The following is a 20,739-nucleotide window of genomic DNA, read 5'->3' on the forward strand; positions in this document are numbered from 1 at the left end:
AGAACATGCCGAGATTGTCAGCGACGCAAGACACCGCCGACAAGGCCAGCCGGATTACTACAGCCAATCGAGCCTCCTGGCCGACCATTCCAGCAGATCGGGATGGACTTGCTGGGCCCCTTTCCGACGTCAACAACCGGAAATAAGTGGATCGTTGTGGCGACGGACTACCTCACCCGCTTCGCTGAAACTAAAGCATTGCCGAAAGGTAGCGCTGCCGAAGTGGCGAAATTCTTTGTCGAAAACATCCTGCTGCGACATGGCGCCCCAGAAGTCCTCATCACCGACAGAGGAACGGCCTTTACAGCGGAGCTCACCCAAGCCATTCTGAAATACAGTCAGACAAGGCACAGGAGCACAACGGCCTACCACCCGCAGACGAATGGTCTTACGGAGCGGCAGAATAAGACCCTCGCCGACATGCTAGCGATGTACGTCGACGCCGAACACAAGACCTGGGATGCCGTCCTGCCGTACGTAACATTCGCTTACAACACGGCGGTGCAAGAAACAACACAGATCACGCCGTTCAAGCTGGTCTACGGCAGGAACCCGACGACGACGCTCGACGCCATGCTGCCGCACGTCACTGACGAGGAAAATCTTAACGTCGCTACTTATCTCCAGCGCGCCGAAGAAGCCCGACAGCTCGCCCGCCTGCGGATCAAGAACCAGCAGAGGACCGACAGCCGACACTACAACCTCCAACGATGCTTCGTCGAGTACCAGCCCGGCGACCGTGTTTGGGTATGGACCCCGATACGCCGACGAGGATTCAGTGAGAAACTACTGCGACGCTATTTCGGACTTGCGGCGTTTGTGGATTTGCGGCGTTTGTGAAAAGCGGTAAACATCGTTCTTCTGCCTTTTATAACGATACCGTCGACGTCGCTGCTCGACCTATTGGGATCTCGGGCCACGAGCTTCGTACTGCGGCGGTGATCGGCGCATCGTAAACCACGGTGCATCGACGCAGCTGTTTACTGTGACCGCTACGGACGGCGCTTGCGTCGACTTCTGGCTCACGTGATACCTGATTCGGTACCTGCTGGTGGCGATCAGCTATAAAAGGGCCCTGTGGATTGTGCATCGTTGGGATTTGCGGCGTTTGTGAAAAGCGCTATAGACATCGTTCTTCTGCCTTTCATAGGTGAGTGCAGGTTCATAGCGTTGTAAACTGTACCTCATTGCGCGCCGCAAATCCCAAACCTAGTTCCTATGATTATATGTGTACAGTATGGGTGTTGACATTGTCACATATCGAGCGCGGATAGGTAGCCATAGCCATCGACTGCAGTGTAGCTGTAGTGAAGGGCTTCGTATTCATGCCGCTGCCGGTTTCTTCGCTACATGGTGCCCGAGAGGGCGACTGATCGTTCTTATGTTTTCTGCGGCTCATCTCCTAATCTGCTGCGGTGACATTGAAGTCAATCCCGGCCCTGACAAGATAGACAAGGTTCTTGATGCGCTAAAGGATGCCGAGTCTGCGCGTGAAAAATTTTACAATGAAATTAGCAGTAACATGAAGGACATTTTATCAGGTATAACTGACGTTAAGAAATGCCTTTCGTAAGTGGAAGCTTCGCTAGACGATTCTTTGGGAAATGCCACAGCGTTATCCGAAGTCAAAAAAGGTGTCGATGACATCAAAAGCGATCTTTCATCCTTTTCTGATAGGCGGGATTCTGAACCTAACATAGTTGACATCGTTGATGACATCAACAATCGCATGCCCAAAAAATTTGATATTCAAAGGCTTGCCCGAAGCAGAGAAAGAAGACTACGAGGCTTCTCAAGTTGTCATTGAAAGCTTCTGTAGAGATCACCTTGGCCTCGAGGTAACGGATATTGAACGGGCACATCGCATTGGATCTCGCAGGCAAAGGCAGCACCGGTCAGTTATAGTGAAGTTTCTGCACTACAAGACAAAGTGCAGCATTCTGGCTAATTCGTTCAAGGTAAAAAATTTTAAGTTAAAAATTTAGATAGATGAGGATTTTTCACCTCGAATACAATTCGTGCGCAAACAGCTTCGCGACTTTGCTCGAGCGAATTGTCAACCCGATGAAAGGTTCAAGCTATCTTTCGATAAGCTAAAGATAGGCAGGAGATTATATCGGTACGAGCATTCCGAGGGCAGGGTCATGGAATGTGTCCAGCGAAATGGAAGCCCATGACGCAGTCGCCACGTGCAGAAAGACAGTGGGACACCTACATTCTCTATAATTTCCGCCAACTTTCGTAGCATCCTTAACAAACAAGATCAGCTTACTTCCCTCATTCACGCTTGTAATGCAGATGTTATAACCGGAGCGGAAACGTGTTTAACTCCTGAAGTTAGCAATTCTGAGTTACAAATTTCAAATTCATTCACTGTTTTTCGTAAGGACCGTGTGGATAGCAAAGGAGGCGGTGTCGTAATAGCCATCAGAAAGCATATAAAGGTAAAACACATACCTACTGACAGCATTCTTGAAACTATTTGGGTTACATGCTATTTATCAGCTGTAACTTTGGTTATTGGAGCATGCTATAAGCCACATGACTTTCTACAAGATTTTCCTGGGTAACTGCAGTCTGTATTAGGCTGCTTCCAATCCGATTATAATAACTCTCCCATAATTTTGGCCGGCGATTTTAACTTTCCAAGCATAGAGTGATCTGCTTTAAAATTCCCTAGCACGCGCCAGACACGCGATTGGGCAGATTTTGTTGACCTTTTAGAATATCTTCAGTTGTCTCAACTTATCGAAATCCCTACGCGGCACAATGCTATTCTTGATCTGCTTCTAACAACACACACCGAACGTGTTACCGTGGATGTACTAGAGTGTATCAGCGACCATCGTGTCATACATTGTACCTTTAAAACGCAGACCGTGAAAAAACCACGACAAAGAAAAAAAAAGATTTATGACTATTCTAAAGCAGATCCCGAAGGCTTCAACTCTGAGCTTTTTGAATTTCACCTGTCATTCATGCAAACGTATGAAAACTGTTCGCTACAAGATAACTGGGTTCGTTTTCGTGGCGAGTTGTTAAGACTCCGGGAGAAATACATTAAAAAAAATGGATCTATGAAACAGCAGACAAAAAGCCGTGGTTTACTCGCAAGATTAAGCGATATCTGAATAAAAAGAAACGTTTGTTTCGAAAGGCAAGAAGCGCCAAATCTGTCGAAGCTAAGTCAGAATATTTATCGTTTTCTAAAGAATGTGCGTTACATATTGAGACTGCCAAATATAACTTTTTCAGCCAGGATATTTCGCAATTCCTAAAAACAGATCCAAAAAAATTTTTGACAGTCATTTCTCCCGCACATACAAAAGAGTTACCTCTTTTTGACACTGAGTCTGGTGCTGCAATTGATGTCATGGATGTTGCTGAACGGTTCAATTTATTCTTTTGTAGTGTATTTAGTGACGAAAAGCCCCTGGATAAGTCAACACATTTTTCTGATAGTTCTCCATTTATGGAATGTATAACTGTGACAAGTGACGGTATCTTGAAAGCTATTGAGCGTTTATCATCGTTTTCTAGTCCAGATCCTGATGATATTTGTACTAAGCTACTAAAAATGACAAAGCACACTTCTACTCTTATACTTACACTATTGTTTCAACAGTCTCTCGACACCGCCGAAATTCCAGACCACTGGAAATTGGCACATGTCATACCAATATACAAAACCGGCGACAAAAAACAAGCTAACAAACTATAGGCCTATATCCCTTACGTCTGTTGTATGCAAACTATTTGAACACTTATTATCTTCTCAAATCATGCAGTACATTGCTAGCAACCACATTTTATTTGCAAACCAGCATGGTTTTCAACGAGGCCGGTCATGTGAATCCCAGCTTCTTGAACAAACTACAGATATTCACCTTAACCTTCACGAACTTGCACAAACTGACGCCATATTTATAGATTTTGCTAAAGCCTTTGACCGTGTGGCTCATAACCGCCTCATATATAAAACGAAGCTGATTAATGTTGACGAAAAAGTAATAAACTGGGTTAAAGAATATTTAAGCAACAGACGACAAGCTGTCGTAATCGATACTGTCCGTTCGTCATTTCAACCTAAGGTTCCGTTTTGGGACCCACTCTATTTTTAATTTATATAAATGATATTCGTCGGGGTATAGACTCAGAAGTCCGGTTATATGCCGACGATTGCGTTCAGTATCGGCCATTAAAATGTAAGCGTGACTGTAATAAATTGCAAAATGACTTGAACAGGATTGAAAGATGGTGCTCAGACTGGCAAATGAGCGTAAATACCTCGAAAACTAAACTTATGAGATTTACTACTTGCAGTGAAATTACGAAGCACACATATTTTCTTAATCGTGAGGCTCTAGAAACTGCAGGATCATTTAAATATCGAGGTGTTCATCTTTCTCCGACTTTGTCTTGGCATAATCATGTGGGTTGTATTGTTTCCGATGCATGCAAATCTCTTGGCTTCATTCGTCGAACGCTTCGTCAGGCTAATAGTGATACTAAGCTTCTTGCATATACCACCGTACTTCGTTCAAAGCTTGAGTATGCCTCATTTATATGAAACCCGCACCAAACGCATCTTATTAACAAATTAGAATCTTTTCAGAACAAGGCAGCGCGATTTATTACAGGTAACTATTCAAAACATTCAAGTATCACCAAAATAAAACACGACCTAGGACTCATCCCATTGCAGGCTAGAAGAAATATCTCGGCTAACTTTCTTCCATCAGCTTTTTCATAACCCAAATATATTCTCTCAGGCACACATCTTACCAGCCAAACGAAAATTCTCACGAATTGATCACGACTTTAAGGTCGAACAACCATTTGCACGTACTAAACTATTGCAGTTTTCATGTCTGCACTTAGCCATTTCGGAATGGAATCGTCTCCCAAGTAATATAGCTTAAATAACTGACCATATTATATTCAAACTAGCACTTAATGAAACATTCGTGAAATAATAACATTGACATTTCTTCCTGCATTTCTTCAGATGTCAGATTATTGTTTGTATAATGTAAGAATTACTGGCGTATGATGTTGTCGAATTAGAAGTGATGTAAAGGTTGTATAGCATGTACTACTTCATATATTCTACTTACAATGTATATTGTATATCATTGTATATTGTATATCAATTGTTCTCCCCCCCCCCCCCCCCCATGAAATGCCCAAGCTGGGCCTTTAGGGTAAATAAATGAAAAAAAAAGAAACTACTGCGACGCTATTTCGGACCCTACAAGTTCATCCGACGTATTGGCGCACTGGACTATCAGGTCGTGCCAGACGGCATTTCGCATTCACAGCGGCGCCGCGCACGATCTGAAGTGGTCCACGTGGTGAGCCTTAAACCCTTTTACGGACGCTGACGAACTTCCTTGTTTTGTTGTTTTCTTTGTTACGAGTGCTTTTCTTTATTACTTTCGTTTGTTTGCAGCATCGGGTCGATGCTATTTAAAAGGGGGGTATTGACACGTGTACTTAACTTTATCGGGCGACCACGTTTGGCCGCCTAACAAATGATGTCGCGCAGCGCAGGACGCGCCTGCATGTAAAAGAAGTTTCTGGAATGTTATCGATGGTTCCGTCCACTGTCTTTCACCGCAACTTGTGTAATCTGATTGCATATATGCACGACGCGGATAGTGTAGAACTTTGTGGAAGACACGCGGGTCCCATCGGTTAATCTGGGACATTCGACGACTGATCTATAAAAGCCGACGCGCTTGACCCGCTGATCAGATTTTTCGACAAAGGAAACCCAACCCGTATGGGTTTCCTTTGTAGCAATTGGTACGAATGGGTGGATGTCTGATTTTCCCTTTATTCATTTATAAAATTTGTGAGTGATGGGGCGCGGTCACATTTTTGGTTCGTGGGCAAGAGCCCCTAAAGCCTGTGCTGCAAATCTTTTGAGGGAAGCAAACGTCGTTCTTAACGTCACCACCACGTGACAATATGATCAATAGATATCAGTCCGCCGTTGTGCATCGCTGTTGTAGCAAAAAAAAAAATGTCATGGTGGCGAGTGCATTGTGTTTAATACGTTGCGAGAACTGAAAATCAGTCATATTTTCTGTTTTCATCATTCAGTAAGCTGCTTCGTGCATCGTCAGTGTGACGCCCTTTCGTCGATACGTGGGGCCGGCGTGTATTGGCAGCGACAAGACCTCGAAATATAGTACCCCTATGTCATTCCTTAGAAAGTCGCTATTTGTTTAAATGAGTGTTCAAGTCTCTGATAATAAAGCTGTTGCTGCTGAAAAGTTTGGAATGAGCGTTTTTGATTTAAACCTAGAAAATAAGCAAAAAAAAATTATGGGCACTTTGCTGAGCTAAATGGCGATAGCCGAAAGCCTATCTATGACTGCCTCTGTTCTGCGAACGGACGCTGCCGTGGCCGCGAGCATGGGATGGCTGCAAGGTGTGTCGCCGATGTGCGCGCACACCCACGCGCCCACAGCGTGCACAGCGCTACTGGCTTGGCGCCTCCTTGCTCCCCTCGCCGGTGATCACCACGGACGGCGCCCGGACTCTCGTGAGCCACTAAAGGCTTACGCTTTAATACAACGGCATGTCTCATTTTTGTCCAGCGTTTAAGTTTTAACCGGGAAGGCTCAGCGAAAGCAAATTTGCAATAAAGCTAAGGCGATGATCTGCACGCAGCCGCAAGTCCACATGCGCTCAGATGAGAGTAGCCTGCCAAAGTTAGTCATGTGCTACCTAGCCGCTCAAGCAATCTTCACTTTTCGTTTCTGCTTCCATTCTGCGTGCGTCAGTGACGAAAACGAGAAGCGGGAAGGCCGATAAATCGAAGGTGGCGGGGGAAGGTGGTAGCGTAGTGGTTAGCGTGCCCAGCTCCCAAATGTAGAACGATGCGGATACAGGGTCTCGAATCACGTGGCTTGTTTGTGAAAACACCTTTCTCTGCTCTCTGGTGATGACGAAGCACAGGATGAGGTGGCGGCCTGACGACAACGGTCGCCGTCAGCGCAACAGAATAAGCGGGCGTGCAAAGTCGCATCTAAAGTCGAAAGCATATTCAGAGGAAATAACTATGCTCCAATCATTATGCAAAAAAGAGGTGAGGCGTGCAGACAGGACACAAGAGTAGAGAAGTGGACAACACGAACGCCGACTATCAACTGAAAAAAGAAGGCAAGAAAGGTAAAAGGCAAAAAAAGAACAAAGTTGTCCAGTGAAGCACTATAAGAACAACATGTTTACTGACTGTCGTATGGGTGTGGTTTATAAAATTCCCCTTAGCTGTGGCCAGTTCTACGTAGGGCAAACGGGGCGGTGTATCAATCAAAGGCTAATGGAGCATAAAAGGTTGTTAACCGGTGGATCGCCTTCTAATCTTTCCCTACATTGCCAAGATTGTAAGTGCACGCCAGAGTTAGATGAATGCGCAATATTGTACAGGCATAAGAATGAAGATACGCGTCTTATGGTAGAGGCATGGCATATCTATAACGGTGGAAGTGCGTGCGTGAGTCAGCTTTCGATTACCTTACATAAGGAAGAGCTTAAGTGGCTGAACAGTTATTTCTCACCTAGACCGACACATGTACCCGACTGACACGTGGTGATACCAATCCTGAGCTTGCGCAGACGAGTTTTGTATCTTTTTTCTTTTTTTCGCCTCAGTGCTCCCTTCAGTTGATAGTCGGCGTTCGTGTTGTCCACTTCTCTACTCTTGTGTCCTGTCTGCCCGCCTCACCTCGTTTTTGCATAATGAATCCTTACCAACTAGCTCAGCTTTCTGTCGTTCTAGAGCAAGATTGGCCACCCTGGTGCAGTACTTGGCCACAACCTCCTATGTGAACACAGCAATCAAACCCCGGCCCTAGTCCCCAGCAGCTGCGAAGCAACTGACCACGGCGGCGGCCAGACCTGCGATGTAGCAGAGGGTGCTAAGAATCCCTGGCTCCGGAATGGCCGCCATTGGAATATGAACCTGGCAACGTTTAACGCTAGAACGTTATCTAGTGAGGCGAGTCTAGAAGTGCTATTGGAGGAATTAGAGGGCAGTAAATGGGATATAATAGGGCTCAGTGAAGTTAGGAGGCCAAAAGAAGCATATACAGTCAGAGGGCACGGCACATGGCATGCAGAAAACATGCCTAAGCTGGCATTACTGTCTATGCAGGTTTTGTCGCGGATTATAGGAGCGACGACTACGAGCGACATAAACTGGCTACCTATCAACGGAACTTATCGGGATACTGCAAGCAATGCGTGGGAGGACAGGCTGTAATCAGCGGTGACGTCACCTCTGGCTCGACTACAAAAGGAGCAGCACATCCAGGAAGCCTTCAGAGGGCACGGCACATGGCCTGCAGAAAACATGCTTAAGCTGGCATTACTGTCTATGCAGGTTCGTTACCACTCCAATGCTGCATGTTACCGAAGTGACAATCGATTTTTGTTGGTATTGCCGTGCCCTCACAACCGTATTGCTAGTGTCATTGATTGCTGGTCTGCAGTGCTGATGCTTTTGATGTCAGGTGACGTTGAGTAAAACCCCGGACCTAAGACAGCTGAGATGTTGGAGCAAATCTTACAAAACCAGGCTACATTGGAATCTAAGATAGATGCTATAAAGGAGGAGGTATCCGATTTAAATACTAGAACTGTCAAATTGACCGGCTATCTTAATGTTATTGAGGAGATGGATGAGCGTATTACTAGCCTGGAAACTATAGTTCGGCAACAGGAACAGAAATTAATGGACTATGAAAACAGGAGCAGACGCAATAACCTTATCGTTTTCGGCCTACCTGAAACTTCTGGTGAAACTGAATCAGACTTGAGGGGAGGCGTTGTTAGTAATCTGCTCGAAGTAAAATTGGGCGTTATAGTGATATCAGTAGGCCGAATTCACCGCCTGGGTAAGGACAAACCAAATAGTTCAAGATCAGTCATTATGAATTTTTATAATCACTCGGAAAAGGAAAATGTTCTTAAACTGTGGAAAGCTGAAGGGGTCTACCATTAGCATCAGCAATGATTACGCGAAGGAAACCGCCGATGTCAGGAAGAAGTTGTGGCGAAGCGGCGATGCACAAAGAGCAAATGGCGCAAAAGTTAAGCTGATTCATGATAAGCGTAAAGTAAACGGTGAGCTCTACGAATGGGATCGAAAACGGAACATTCGTTGTCAGTGCAAGAATAGACAAGATGAACCAAAACGTCACGACGGCTCTGAAGCTTCCGCTCATCGCGGATCGCGTATGCCTGGAGCGGTGGATAGCGGGGGCGGGATCCCACCTCAGCCGGAGCGATCATAGCTCAAATTTCTTTCAAATTCGCGAAGCACTGTAAACAAAGTAACAAAATTAGAATACTTATTTATTACATACAGTCCCCATATTATGGTCATAACAGAGACATGGTTGAATAGTGTCATAACGGATAACTGCATTGTACCGCCGGGATACAAGATTTTTCGATGGGATAGGGACACTCGAGGTGGTGGCGTGGCGGTGATAACTAAAAGCACAATGGTGGCAATAAAAGTGGATTGCCATTTACCAGAAACAGTGTGGTGCAAGGTGAATTACACCAACATTACGTATCTTATTGGGGCCGTCTACAGACCGCCTAGCACTCCGCCCGAGTTTCTAGAGGACTTAAATATGTTTTGGTGTGATCATGTAAATGAAAACACAAGACTAATAATGGCTGGAGACCTCAACTTACCGCATATTAGCTGGGAAAGCTTTTCAACTGGTCATGTAGAAACCCGTAGCGCTGATAGGCTATTAGAGCTAATGTTTTCTCATAATCTCACACAAATTGTAAAAGACTGCACAAGAATCACCCCTACGTCACAGTCATTGTTAGACTTGGTTTTCATATCAAGTAAAGTGGCCGATTACGCCGTATCAGTTGAGGACGGTATATGGGACCACAGAATGGTTGTGGTTGACGTGATCTGTGACACCAGCATTCCAGCAAAGCGTCATGTTCATGCACATGTTAAAGACTACGGTCGTGCTGATGATACGACTATCATTGACTTTTTAGAAACGTCGCTTAGCGAATTTGAGATGATATCAAGGCTTGAGTCGGTTGAACAGCTTTGGAAACGTGTTAAGAAAATTGTGCAGTACTGTTTAGATAACTACGTGCCTACTGGCACTAAAAAAAACAAGAAGAAACCCATGGATAAGCCGAAAAATAATTCAGATGAAGCGCAGAATAAAAAGATTGTGCAAAAAATAAAAGGTTCCCGATGGAAATAACGCGTGCAAAAGAAAACTTGAAGGCAGAGATGGCGCAGTCTAAAAAGCAATTTTTTAATAACACCCTCACTAACTTTCTGAAGACGTCACCACGAAAGTTCTGGCTGTTTTTTAAGGAAACGAGTGAAGGAATTAAACAAATTGTAGAAGGAACGGAAGTAATTACGGAAAAGCCTGATATCGCTGACAGATTCAATCGATATTTCGTAAGTGTTCTGTACGGACCACCATGACAACAAACAATATGAATCGGCTCCTACATTGCCACTTCAAGCAGGTAATATTAATATTAACCGAGAAGGCATATTTGATCAGCTGCTCCTTCTGGACACGAAAAAGTCATGTGGGCCTGACGGCATACCGAATGAATTTCTGCGACGATTCGCGGAGTGGTTGTCGTATTACCTAGTAATTATATTTCAGAAGTCTTTAAAATGCCACTCGCTACCTCAACATTGGCGTAGAGCAATTGTGGTCCCAATTTTCAAAGGCGGCAATAGAACAATGTTGAGCAATTATAGGCCTGTGTCTCTCACATCGGTGTGTTGCAAAATATTTGAGCATATAGTGGCAAAATACATCAGGCAATTTCTGGAAAAAAATGACTTATTATGTCCGTTTCAGCATAGATTCCGGAGTGGCCTTTCAACTGTAACGCACTTGATCGAAATGATTCATGATTTCTGTGTTGCACCCGCCGTGGTTGCTCAGTGGCTATGGTGTTGGGCTGCTGAGCTCGAGGTCGCGGGATCTAATCCCGGCCACGGCGGCCGCATTTTGATGGGGGCGAAATGCGAAAACACCCGTGTGCTTAGATTTAGGTGCACGTTAAAGAACCCCAGGTGGTCAAAATTTCCTGAGTCCTCCACTACGGCGTGCCTCATAATCAGGAAGTGGTTTTGGCACGTAAAACCCCAAATATTATTATTTCTGTGTTGCTATAGATGCCTGTGTACAAGTCGATGTTATATGCATAGATTTCGCGAAGGCTTTTGACAAAGTTTCACACTGTAAACTGCTCTTCAAGCTTCGCAATGTCGGTCTTAGTGCGGATGTTCTCGATTGGATAGGAGCGTATTTAACTGGATCGCCAACAAGCAGTCAGAGTGGCAGATACTATTTCAGGAAATTGTGAGGTGTATTCGGGTGTGCCGCAGGGTTCCGTACTAGGGCCACTACTTTTTCTGCTATACACTGATGATATCTCAGCGGTTGTCCAATCACCTGTAAAAATTAAGCTTTTCGCAGATGATTGCCTAATTTATTGTCCGGTAACATGCAGGGAAGATCAACTTAAGATCAACCAGTGCCTTCAACACTTAAGCTCATGGTGTCAAAAATGGGGTATGGAAATTAATTAAAAAACACTTACACACACATAACAAAAAGAAAGGAAGTGATTTCGTTCCCATATAATATTGCTGATAATATACTGGCAAAAGTATCTAGCTTCAAATATTTGGGTATAACCATACCAGATAAATTGAACTGGCGTCCTCATGTTGAAAATATTTGTCAATCAACATACAGGAAGTAGTGCTACTTGCAAAGGAAATTACGCCAGGCGACGAAAGAAGTTAAGTTGATTGCATACAAGACATATATCCGTCCGAGCCTAGAATACGCTGGTGCTGTGTGGAGCCCCCATCAAAAGGTTTTAAAACATAAACTAGAACGAATTCAAAGAATGTCAGTTCGCTTTATCCGCTCTAAATATCGACGACGTGACTCGGTAACTGAAATGTTAAAATATGTAACTTGGAACCACTGGAATAAAGAAGGCAGAAGCAGCGATTGAAATTGCTTTTTCAAATACTACACGCTGATGTGAAAATAAACAAGGATGATTATCAGACGCTCTTTCACAAAAGATTACCACGAACAAAACGCAGTACATTCGTGCTACCAATAATAGCTCGAACAGACTTATTACGCTTTTCTTTCTTTCCCGACGCTATTAAAATGTGGAATGAATTACCGAATGATGTGGTACAAAAAATGCTATGAGTGATTTTGAGGTTGGCCTTGATAAGTATTTCGCTCACACTGTATAGCTTATATTTGTTCCTTGCATGTAGCTGTGTGTTTTTTTCTACAAATGTTCTATACATTACCAATGTTCTCCTACAAATGATCTTCAATGTTTGTCTATGTACAATTCTATTACTGACCCTCCCTGTAACGACCCACAAGTGAGGGTTAACAGTATGACAAAATAAATGAATAAATAACTAAATAAAAAGTGGGCACGTCCTGTGCTACCGGGGCTTAGCGGAGAGACGAGAACTAGGAGTCGGATTCCTGATTAATAAGAATATAGCTGGTAACCTACACGAATTCTATAGCATTAACGAGAGGGTGACAGGTCTTGTTGTGCAACTTAATAAGAGGTACAAAATGATGGTTGTAAAGGTCTATGCCCCTACATCCAGTCATGATGACCAGGATGTCGAAAGCTTCTACGAAGACATGGAATCGGCGATGGGTAAAGTCAAAGCAAAATACACTATAATGATGGGCGACTTCAATGCCAAGGTAGGCAAGAAGCAGGCTGGAGACAAGGTGGTGGGGCAATATGGCATAGGCACTAGGAATAGCAGGGGAGAGTTATTAGTAGAGTTTGCGGAACAGAATAATATGCGGATAATGAATACCTTCTTCAGCAAGCGGGATAGCCGAAAGTGGACGTGGAGGAGCCCGAACGGCGAGACTAGAAATGAAATAGACCTCATACTCTGCGCTAACCCTGGCATCATACAAGATGTGGACGTGCTCAGCAAGGTGCGCTGCAGTGACCATAGGATGGTAAGAACTCGAATTAGCCCAGACCTGAGTAGGGAACGGAAGAAACTGGTACATAAGAAGCCGAGAAATGAGTTAGCGGTAAGAGGGTAAATAGAGGATTTAGAGATCAAGCTACAGAACAGGTATTTGGCTTTAACTCAGGAAGAAGACCTTAGTGTTGAAGCAATGAACGACAATCTCGTGGGCATCATTAAGGAGTGTGCAATAGAAGTCGGTGGTAACTCCGTTAGACAGGATACCAGTAAGCTATCGAAGGACACGAAAGATCTGATCAAGAAACGCCAATGTATGAAAGCCTCTAACCCTGCAGCTAGAATAGAACTGGCAGAACGTTCCAAGTTAGTCAACAAGCGTAAGACAGCTGACATAAGGAAGTATAATATGGATAGAATTGAACATGCTCTCAGGAACGGAGGAAACCTAAAAGCAGTGAAGAAGAAACTAGGAATTGGCAAGAATCAGATGTATGCGTTAAGAGACAAAGCCGGCAATATCATTACTAATATGGATGAGATAGTTGAAGTGGCTGAGGAGTTCTATAGAGATTTACACAGTGCCAGTGGCACCACGAAGATAATGGAAGAGAGAATAGTCTAGAGGAATTCGAAATCCCACAGGTAACGCCGGAAGAAGTAAAGAAAGCCTTGGGAGCTATGCAAAGGGGGAAGGCAGTAGGGGAGGATCAGGTAGCAGCAGATTTGTTGAAGGATGGTGGGCAGATTGTTCTAGAGAAACTGGCCACCCCGTATAAGCAATGCCTCATGACTTCGAGCGTACCGGAATCTTGGAAAAACGCTAACATAATCCTAATCCATAAGAAAGGGGTCGTCAAAGACTGGAAAAATTATAGACCGATCAGCTTACTGTCCGTTGCCAACAAAGTATTTACTAAGGTAATTGAAAATAGAATCAGGAACACCTTAGACTTCCGCCAACCAAAGGACCAGGCAGGATTCCGTAAAGGCTGCTCAACAATATACCATATTCACACTATCAATCAGGTGATAGAAAAATGTGCGGAATATAACCAACCTCTTTATATAGTTTTCATTGCTTACGATATAGCGTTTGATTCAGTCGAAACCTCAGCAGCCATGGAGGCTTTGCGGAATCAGGGTGTAGACGAGCCGTATGTAAATACACTGAAATATATCTATAGCGCCTCCACAGTCACCGCAGTCCTCCATAAAGAAAGCAACAAAATCCCAATAAAGGAAGGCGTGAGGCAGGGAGATACGATCTCTCCAATGCTATTCACAGCGTGTTTACAGGAGGTATTCAGAGACCTGGATTGGGAAGAATTGGGGATAAGAGTTAATGGAGAATACCTTAGTAACTTGCGATTCGCTGATGATATTGTCTTGCTTAGTAACTCAGGGGACCAACTGCAATGCATGCTCGCTGACCTGGAGCGGCAAAGCCGAAGGGTGGGTCTAAAAATTAATCTGCAGAAAAATAAAGTAATGTTTAACAGTCTCGGAAGGGAACAGCAGTTTACGATAGGTAGTGAGGCACTCGAAGTGGTAAGGGAATACATCTACTTAGGACAGGTAGTGACTGCGGATCCGGATCATGAGACTGAAGTAATCAGAAGAATAAGAATGGGCTGGGGTGCGTTTGGCCGGCATTCTCAGATCATGAACAGCAGGTTGCCATTATCCCTCAAGAGAAAAGTTTATAAGAGCTGTGTCTTACCAGTACTCACGTACGGGGCAGAAACCTGGAGGCTTACGAAAAGGGTTCTACTTAAATTAAGGACGACGCAACGAGCTGTGGAAAAAAATGATAGGGATAAGAAAAGAGCAGATTGGGTGAGGGAACAAACGCGAGTTAATGATATTGTCACGTGGGGGTAACGTAAAGAACACAGTAGCAATACTGTGAAAGACAAAACTAACTTTTATTGGGCGAACCTGTGCCCACAAGAACAGGCTACACTTATAGCACAACGATAGCGGCGAACACGGTCGGCGATCGTCGAAAATCTGATCAGCGGGTCAAGCGCGTCCGCTTTTATACATTAGTCGTCGAATGTTCCAGAGAAATCGCTGGGACCCGCGTGCCTTCTCAAAGTTCTGCATTATTCGCGTCGCGCACACATGCGATCACATTACACAAGGTTTGGTCACAGACAGCGGATGGAAGCATCGATAACATTCCAGAAACTTCCCATAGATGCAGGCGCGTCCTGCGCTGTACGATAACATTTGTTAAGCGGTGAAACGTGTCGCGCGATAAATACAAGCAAGTACCACGTCAATACCCCCCTCTTAAAAAGCATCGACCCGATGCTGCAAACAAACGAAAGTAATAAAGGAAAGTACTCGTAGCACAGACAGAGGTTTGTTGGTGACTGTCGTGACTGTGTGGTGTATAAGATCCCCCCTTTCATGCAAGTGTTTTATATCGGCCAAACGGGGCGGTGCATCAATGACCGCATGCGCGAGCACTCAAACAAATTTCAAAAACGGGCAAAAGATAGTCAGTTGTCACTGCATTGCAATGAATGCGGCTGTAAGCCATCTTTCGAAGGTGTGACCTACCTGTCAGAATACCGCGATGATCGCGCACGCCTCATTTCCGAAGCTTTCCACATTCACGTTAGTGGCGAAGGATGTGTAAGCCGTTTCTCTCCATCCGAAGGAGATTGCCTTTCTATCGCATTAATTGCAATCCCCCTGCGCATGCCCAATTCTGTTGATTCTGTGGTTTCAGATAGTGGCGGAGCATATATATGCTGACTGAAAGAATAAAGACACTTTGGTTGTTAGTCAGCGCTGTTGTCTGTGTCCCTTCACTCGTCCTGTCGTTTAGCGCTGTTTTTATTGCTCGTAATCATGAGCCAACCAGCCCAAATGCGTACTCTTCTACTTCTGATCTGTTGCTGCTTACTCATGGGAAGACTTGGATTTACGTCGAAGTCTGGTTCGGGGACTATGCTCATCGGGGTAGATGCTGTAGAATCCGAGAGGACAAAGGCATTGCTGGCTTTCATAATTTCCTCGATGTACGCGACTGTCGTGCCCTTGTTGATGTGCTTGAACTCTTGGCTGAAGTTGGTTAGCATAACTTCCGCTTTCCCTCCGTGGAGTCGAGCGATCCCTCTTGTGGCGGAAATCTCACGATGGAGCAGTAGATGTTGGTGGTCCTCGATGACGCCTTCTACGTCAACAATAATGCTGGAGCGCGGCGGGATGCTCACTTGTGCGAGCACACTCAAGGCGTGGTGCTTACGAGAGCTCTCCGGCGATATCGCTTGATCTTCTGACAGCGTTATCGATTTTGACTTCAGGTCTATGATTGCGCCGTGTTGGTTCAGGAAGTCCATGCCGAGAATGACGTCTCGTGAACACTGTTGGAGGATAACGAAGGTGGCAGGGTAAGTCCGGTCATGAACAGTAATTCTTGCCGTGCAGATTCCAGTCGGCGTAATGAGGTGTCCTCCGGCGGTTCGAATTTGAGGGCCTTCCCATGCAGTTTTAACTTTCCTCAAGTGGGCGGCGTTGTGTCCACTCATTACGGAGTAATCGGTCCCTGTGTCCACTAAGGCGGTAACTGAATGGCCGTCATTCACGTCGAGGTCGAAGCACGTCGAGGTCGGTGGTTCTTTGTCTGGTGTTGCAGCTAGGTCTTGGCGTCGGATCACGGCTGCGTCGTGTTCAACTGAAGCTGGAGTGTCGCGTCGTCAAGTCGTCTTTCATCGGTGTAGTCTTGGCTTCCTGAGTTCGTCGGGATGGCGGCGTGTCGTTATTATGTCGTCGAGATTGTCTCTTCGTCGTCTTCGTCGGCGGCGGAGGATCTTCGTCAGTTCGACGAACAGCAACCGCACCTCCATCGGTTGCTGCTTTTAGTTTTCCGGATATGGGCTCGCTGACCGGCCCCGGGCTGGGCCAGTGTATGGTCGGCGCTGCGGCGACAGGTAGCGGCCTGGTGATGGCGAACGCGACGGTCGTCGAGAGCTCCACTGAGTAGCGGCGAGGTAGTCTGCGATATCGCGAGGGCGTTCACCTTGCTGCGGGCGCGGAGCGTTGACGGCGAACCCTCGGAGTCCCATCTCCCGGTATGGGCATCGGCGGTAGGTGTGCCCGGCTTCTCCGCAGTGATAGCAAAGCGGACGTTGGTCGGGGGCGCGGCAAACGGCAGTCTTCCTTGGAACGCCGCGTCAGGGGACGGCTTGGTGTGCTGGCGGCGGGGTGGTGGTGGACGACGGAACTGTGTCGTCACTGGGCGCTGCCGTGGACGCGGAGGGGAAACGTGATGGCTGGCTACAGCGGCGTATGTTGCGTACTACATACATACATACATCATACATACGCGCGTACAGCGCGTACGTATGACGGCGTACAATTAGTACATGACCAGGGTAGTTGGAGAAGTATGGGAGAGGCCTTTGCCCAGCAGTGGGCGTAACCAGGATGGTGATGATGATCCTATCGACAAAAAAAAAGTGATGAATAACGAGGGCTGTTGTTGAGCGAGGTTGTAGACGATGTCACCAAAGACGGGGTAGCGCTCCTATCCCGATAAAATTAGAGGGAATGTACATTGACAGTATGTCAACTAGCATGTAAGTGATATACTTCTTTAAGGGCGTTGCGTGTTTGTGTTGCGTGTAGCACGAGCGAGTAGCGTAGAGATGATGATGATATGTAGTGTTTATTGGCGCAAGGGCCAAGTGTGGCCAAAGAGCGCCAGGACAGGGGTGACGAGCATTGAATGGACTAATGGCTGATGTGACGTGGCTGTAGAGAGGCCTAAAACTGAGAGCTATAAGTTGCATAAAATAAACAAGGAATAAAAATATGAGAATGGCTGAAGTAGGGTATGCTATAAGTAGAGGATGTACAACAATGGTGTAATGGCGTTACATGAATAAAAATGGACAGGTGATTGTTGTTGACAAGTAGCACAACAGCCTCAGCTGATACCTTGAGTACAAGGGCCTGGAGGCATGTGCTATAACTAAGGTTTACATCGCAACCGTGGCCTCTCGCAAGAGGCCGTGTTACGAATTTCTTGCACAGAAAACGTGGAGCGTGCCAACGTCGTTCAAAAAGGCTAAGGTAGATTGCATGTGAAATAGCAGTTCTCTGCCTAGAAACAGTGCCAGGTGAAGTGGTATACACTGACTGTATGCTAAAGGGAAGTGTTTTTTCCTCTCGACTTGTGTTTCGCGGCATTCTAGGAAGACATGCTGAACACTGAGTGTCTTCCCACATCTACTACACATTGGGCGTTCACCGCCACTCAACAAAAAGCTATGTGTACCGTAAGTGTGCCCTATTCTGAGACGACAGAATAGGACATCACATCGTCTGGACTTGGTCAGTGATGGCCAGTATCCTAAATGTGGCTTAACTATGTGGAGTTTATTAAGGGTTTCAGAATCCCATTTGTGCTGCCAGTAGGTTCTGAGTTGTTTCCGTAAGTATGGCTTTAGGTCTGAGACCGGAACGGCTGCGGACATGCTGCAAGCTTTTGTGTCTAAGGAGGCAGCAATTCGGTCTGCCAGGACGTTACCTTCAATACCTCTGTGTCCAGGCACCCAGCATATCGTTACATGTTTGCCAGAGGCATAAATAGTACAGAGGAGAGAGAAAAGGCCTGCAATTACTGGATTTGTGTGGTTGCAGCATGACATCAATGTTTTCACAACGCTTAATGAGTCTGTGTATATGACCGCCTTATGTAATTTTAACTGTTTGATGTGTTTCGCAGCCGACCACAGTGCATACGCCTCTGCTGTGAAGATGCTTGTTTGAGGGTGCAGAACATCGGACTCGGAAAAGGATGGGCCGACGGCTGCGTATGACACGCCAGCATGTGATTTAGACGCGTCTGTGTAATACTCTGGACAAGAGTATTTAAATTGTAATTCCAGAAAATGCATATGAATGTGCGCCTCTGGAGCGTGCTTCGTTACCTCCACAAATGACGTGTCACAGTCAATGATTCGCCACAACCACGGTGGAAACGGCTTGGCAGAAGCCATTAGTCTATTTTCATGAATATGAACATCCATCTCCTCGCTCAGCTTTGTCACACGGATCGAGAATGGCTCTCTGGCTGTAGGTTTGTTATGAAAGAGTGTTGCAGAGGTCATATCGTTTACGGTGGAATAACAAGGATGGTTTTTGTTAGCATGTACTTTCAGAAAATAATTAAATGTAGAATATGACCGCTGCAGATCGAGCGACCATTCATTTGATTCGACATAGAGGCTTTGAATCGGACTCGTCCTAAAGGCGCCGGTGGCGAGGCGGATACCAAGATTATGCACAGGGTCCAGCATCTTGAGAGCACTGGGTGTAGCTGAGTGATACACAACGGCACCGTAGTCTAAGCGCGATCGTACAAGGCTCCTGTAGAGGTTCATGAGGCATTTCCTGTCGCTTCCCCATGTTGTATATGAGAGTATATTCAGGATGTTCATTGTTTTAAGGCATTTAGCTTTCAAATACTTGATATGAGGAATGAAGGTTAGTTTTGAGTTTTGTGTTGTCCATGCAGCATAATATCAGGATCTTGTATCAAGCCTCTCTTTCTAGAAAAAAGTACACAGGAGCTTTTGAGGGGGTTTAGCTTGAAGCCATTTTCGTTTGCCCATGTTGAGACCTTGTTCAGTCCGAGTTGGACTTGGCGGGCAGAGAGCAAGGTTACAAGACTTAAATCCTAGTTGCACATCGTCAACATATATCGAATAAAACATTGAGGATGGAATGACTTTGTGGAGGGAATTCATTTTCACAATGAAGAGGGTGCAACTAAGCACGCCCCCTTGCGGCACACCAGTCTCTTGAGTGTATAGCCTGGACAGGGCATTGCCCACTCTAACACGGAACGTGCGGTTAGACAAGTAGTTTTCTATCATATTTAGCATGTTGCCGCGTACGCCCATCGCAGATAGGTCTCGGAGAATTCCGAATCGCCATGTTGTGTCATATGCTTTCTCTAAATCCAGAAATACAGAGAGGAAAAATTGTTTGTGTATATAAGCCTCTCTAATATTTGCCTCAATGCGAACAAGGTGGTCTATTGTTGACCTACCCTCCCTGAAACCACATTGAAGGGAATCAAGTAGACAGTTGCTTTCAAGGAAATAGATTAGACGACGATTTACCATTTTTTCATATAATTTACACAGGCAGCTTGTTAGTGTTATTGGCCTATAACTACTGGCTAATGCGGGGTCTTTGCCTTGCTTATGAATTGGGATGACAATCGCTTCTTTCCATGAGGATGGAATATGCCCAGACACCCACATGGTGTTGTAAAGAGACAGAAGTGTGTTCAATGTTTCTGGGTGTATATTCTTGATCATCGCATACATTATGCGGTCACCACCTGGTGCTGAGTTGCCGCAGGAACAGAGAGCAGCCTTCAGTTCAGCGAGACTAAACGGACGGTTGTAAGGTTCATCTGCTGCGCATTTTCGTTCAAGGCGCTCGCGCTCTATGCGTTCCTTGAACTTTCGGAAAGTTGGCGCATAGTGTGATGCACTAGAAATATTTTCAAAGTGCTTGCCCAGGAAATCTGCCTGATCTTTCATGGTGTCGCCTTGAGCGTTTACTAAAGGAAGCGGTTGTGTTTCCCTGCCCTTTAATCTGTTTACCCTGTTCCATACCTTACCCTCATCCTTGTACGAATTGATACTACATATGTACCTCTC

This window comes from Dermacentor variabilis, chromosome 5 (assembly GCF_050947875.1).
Source record: "Dermacentor variabilis isolate Ectoservices chromosome 5, ASM5094787v1, whole genome shotgun sequence".
NCBI classification, from domain to species: Eukaryota; Metazoa; Arthropoda; class Arachnida; order Ixodida; family Ixodidae; genus Dermacentor; species Dermacentor variabilis.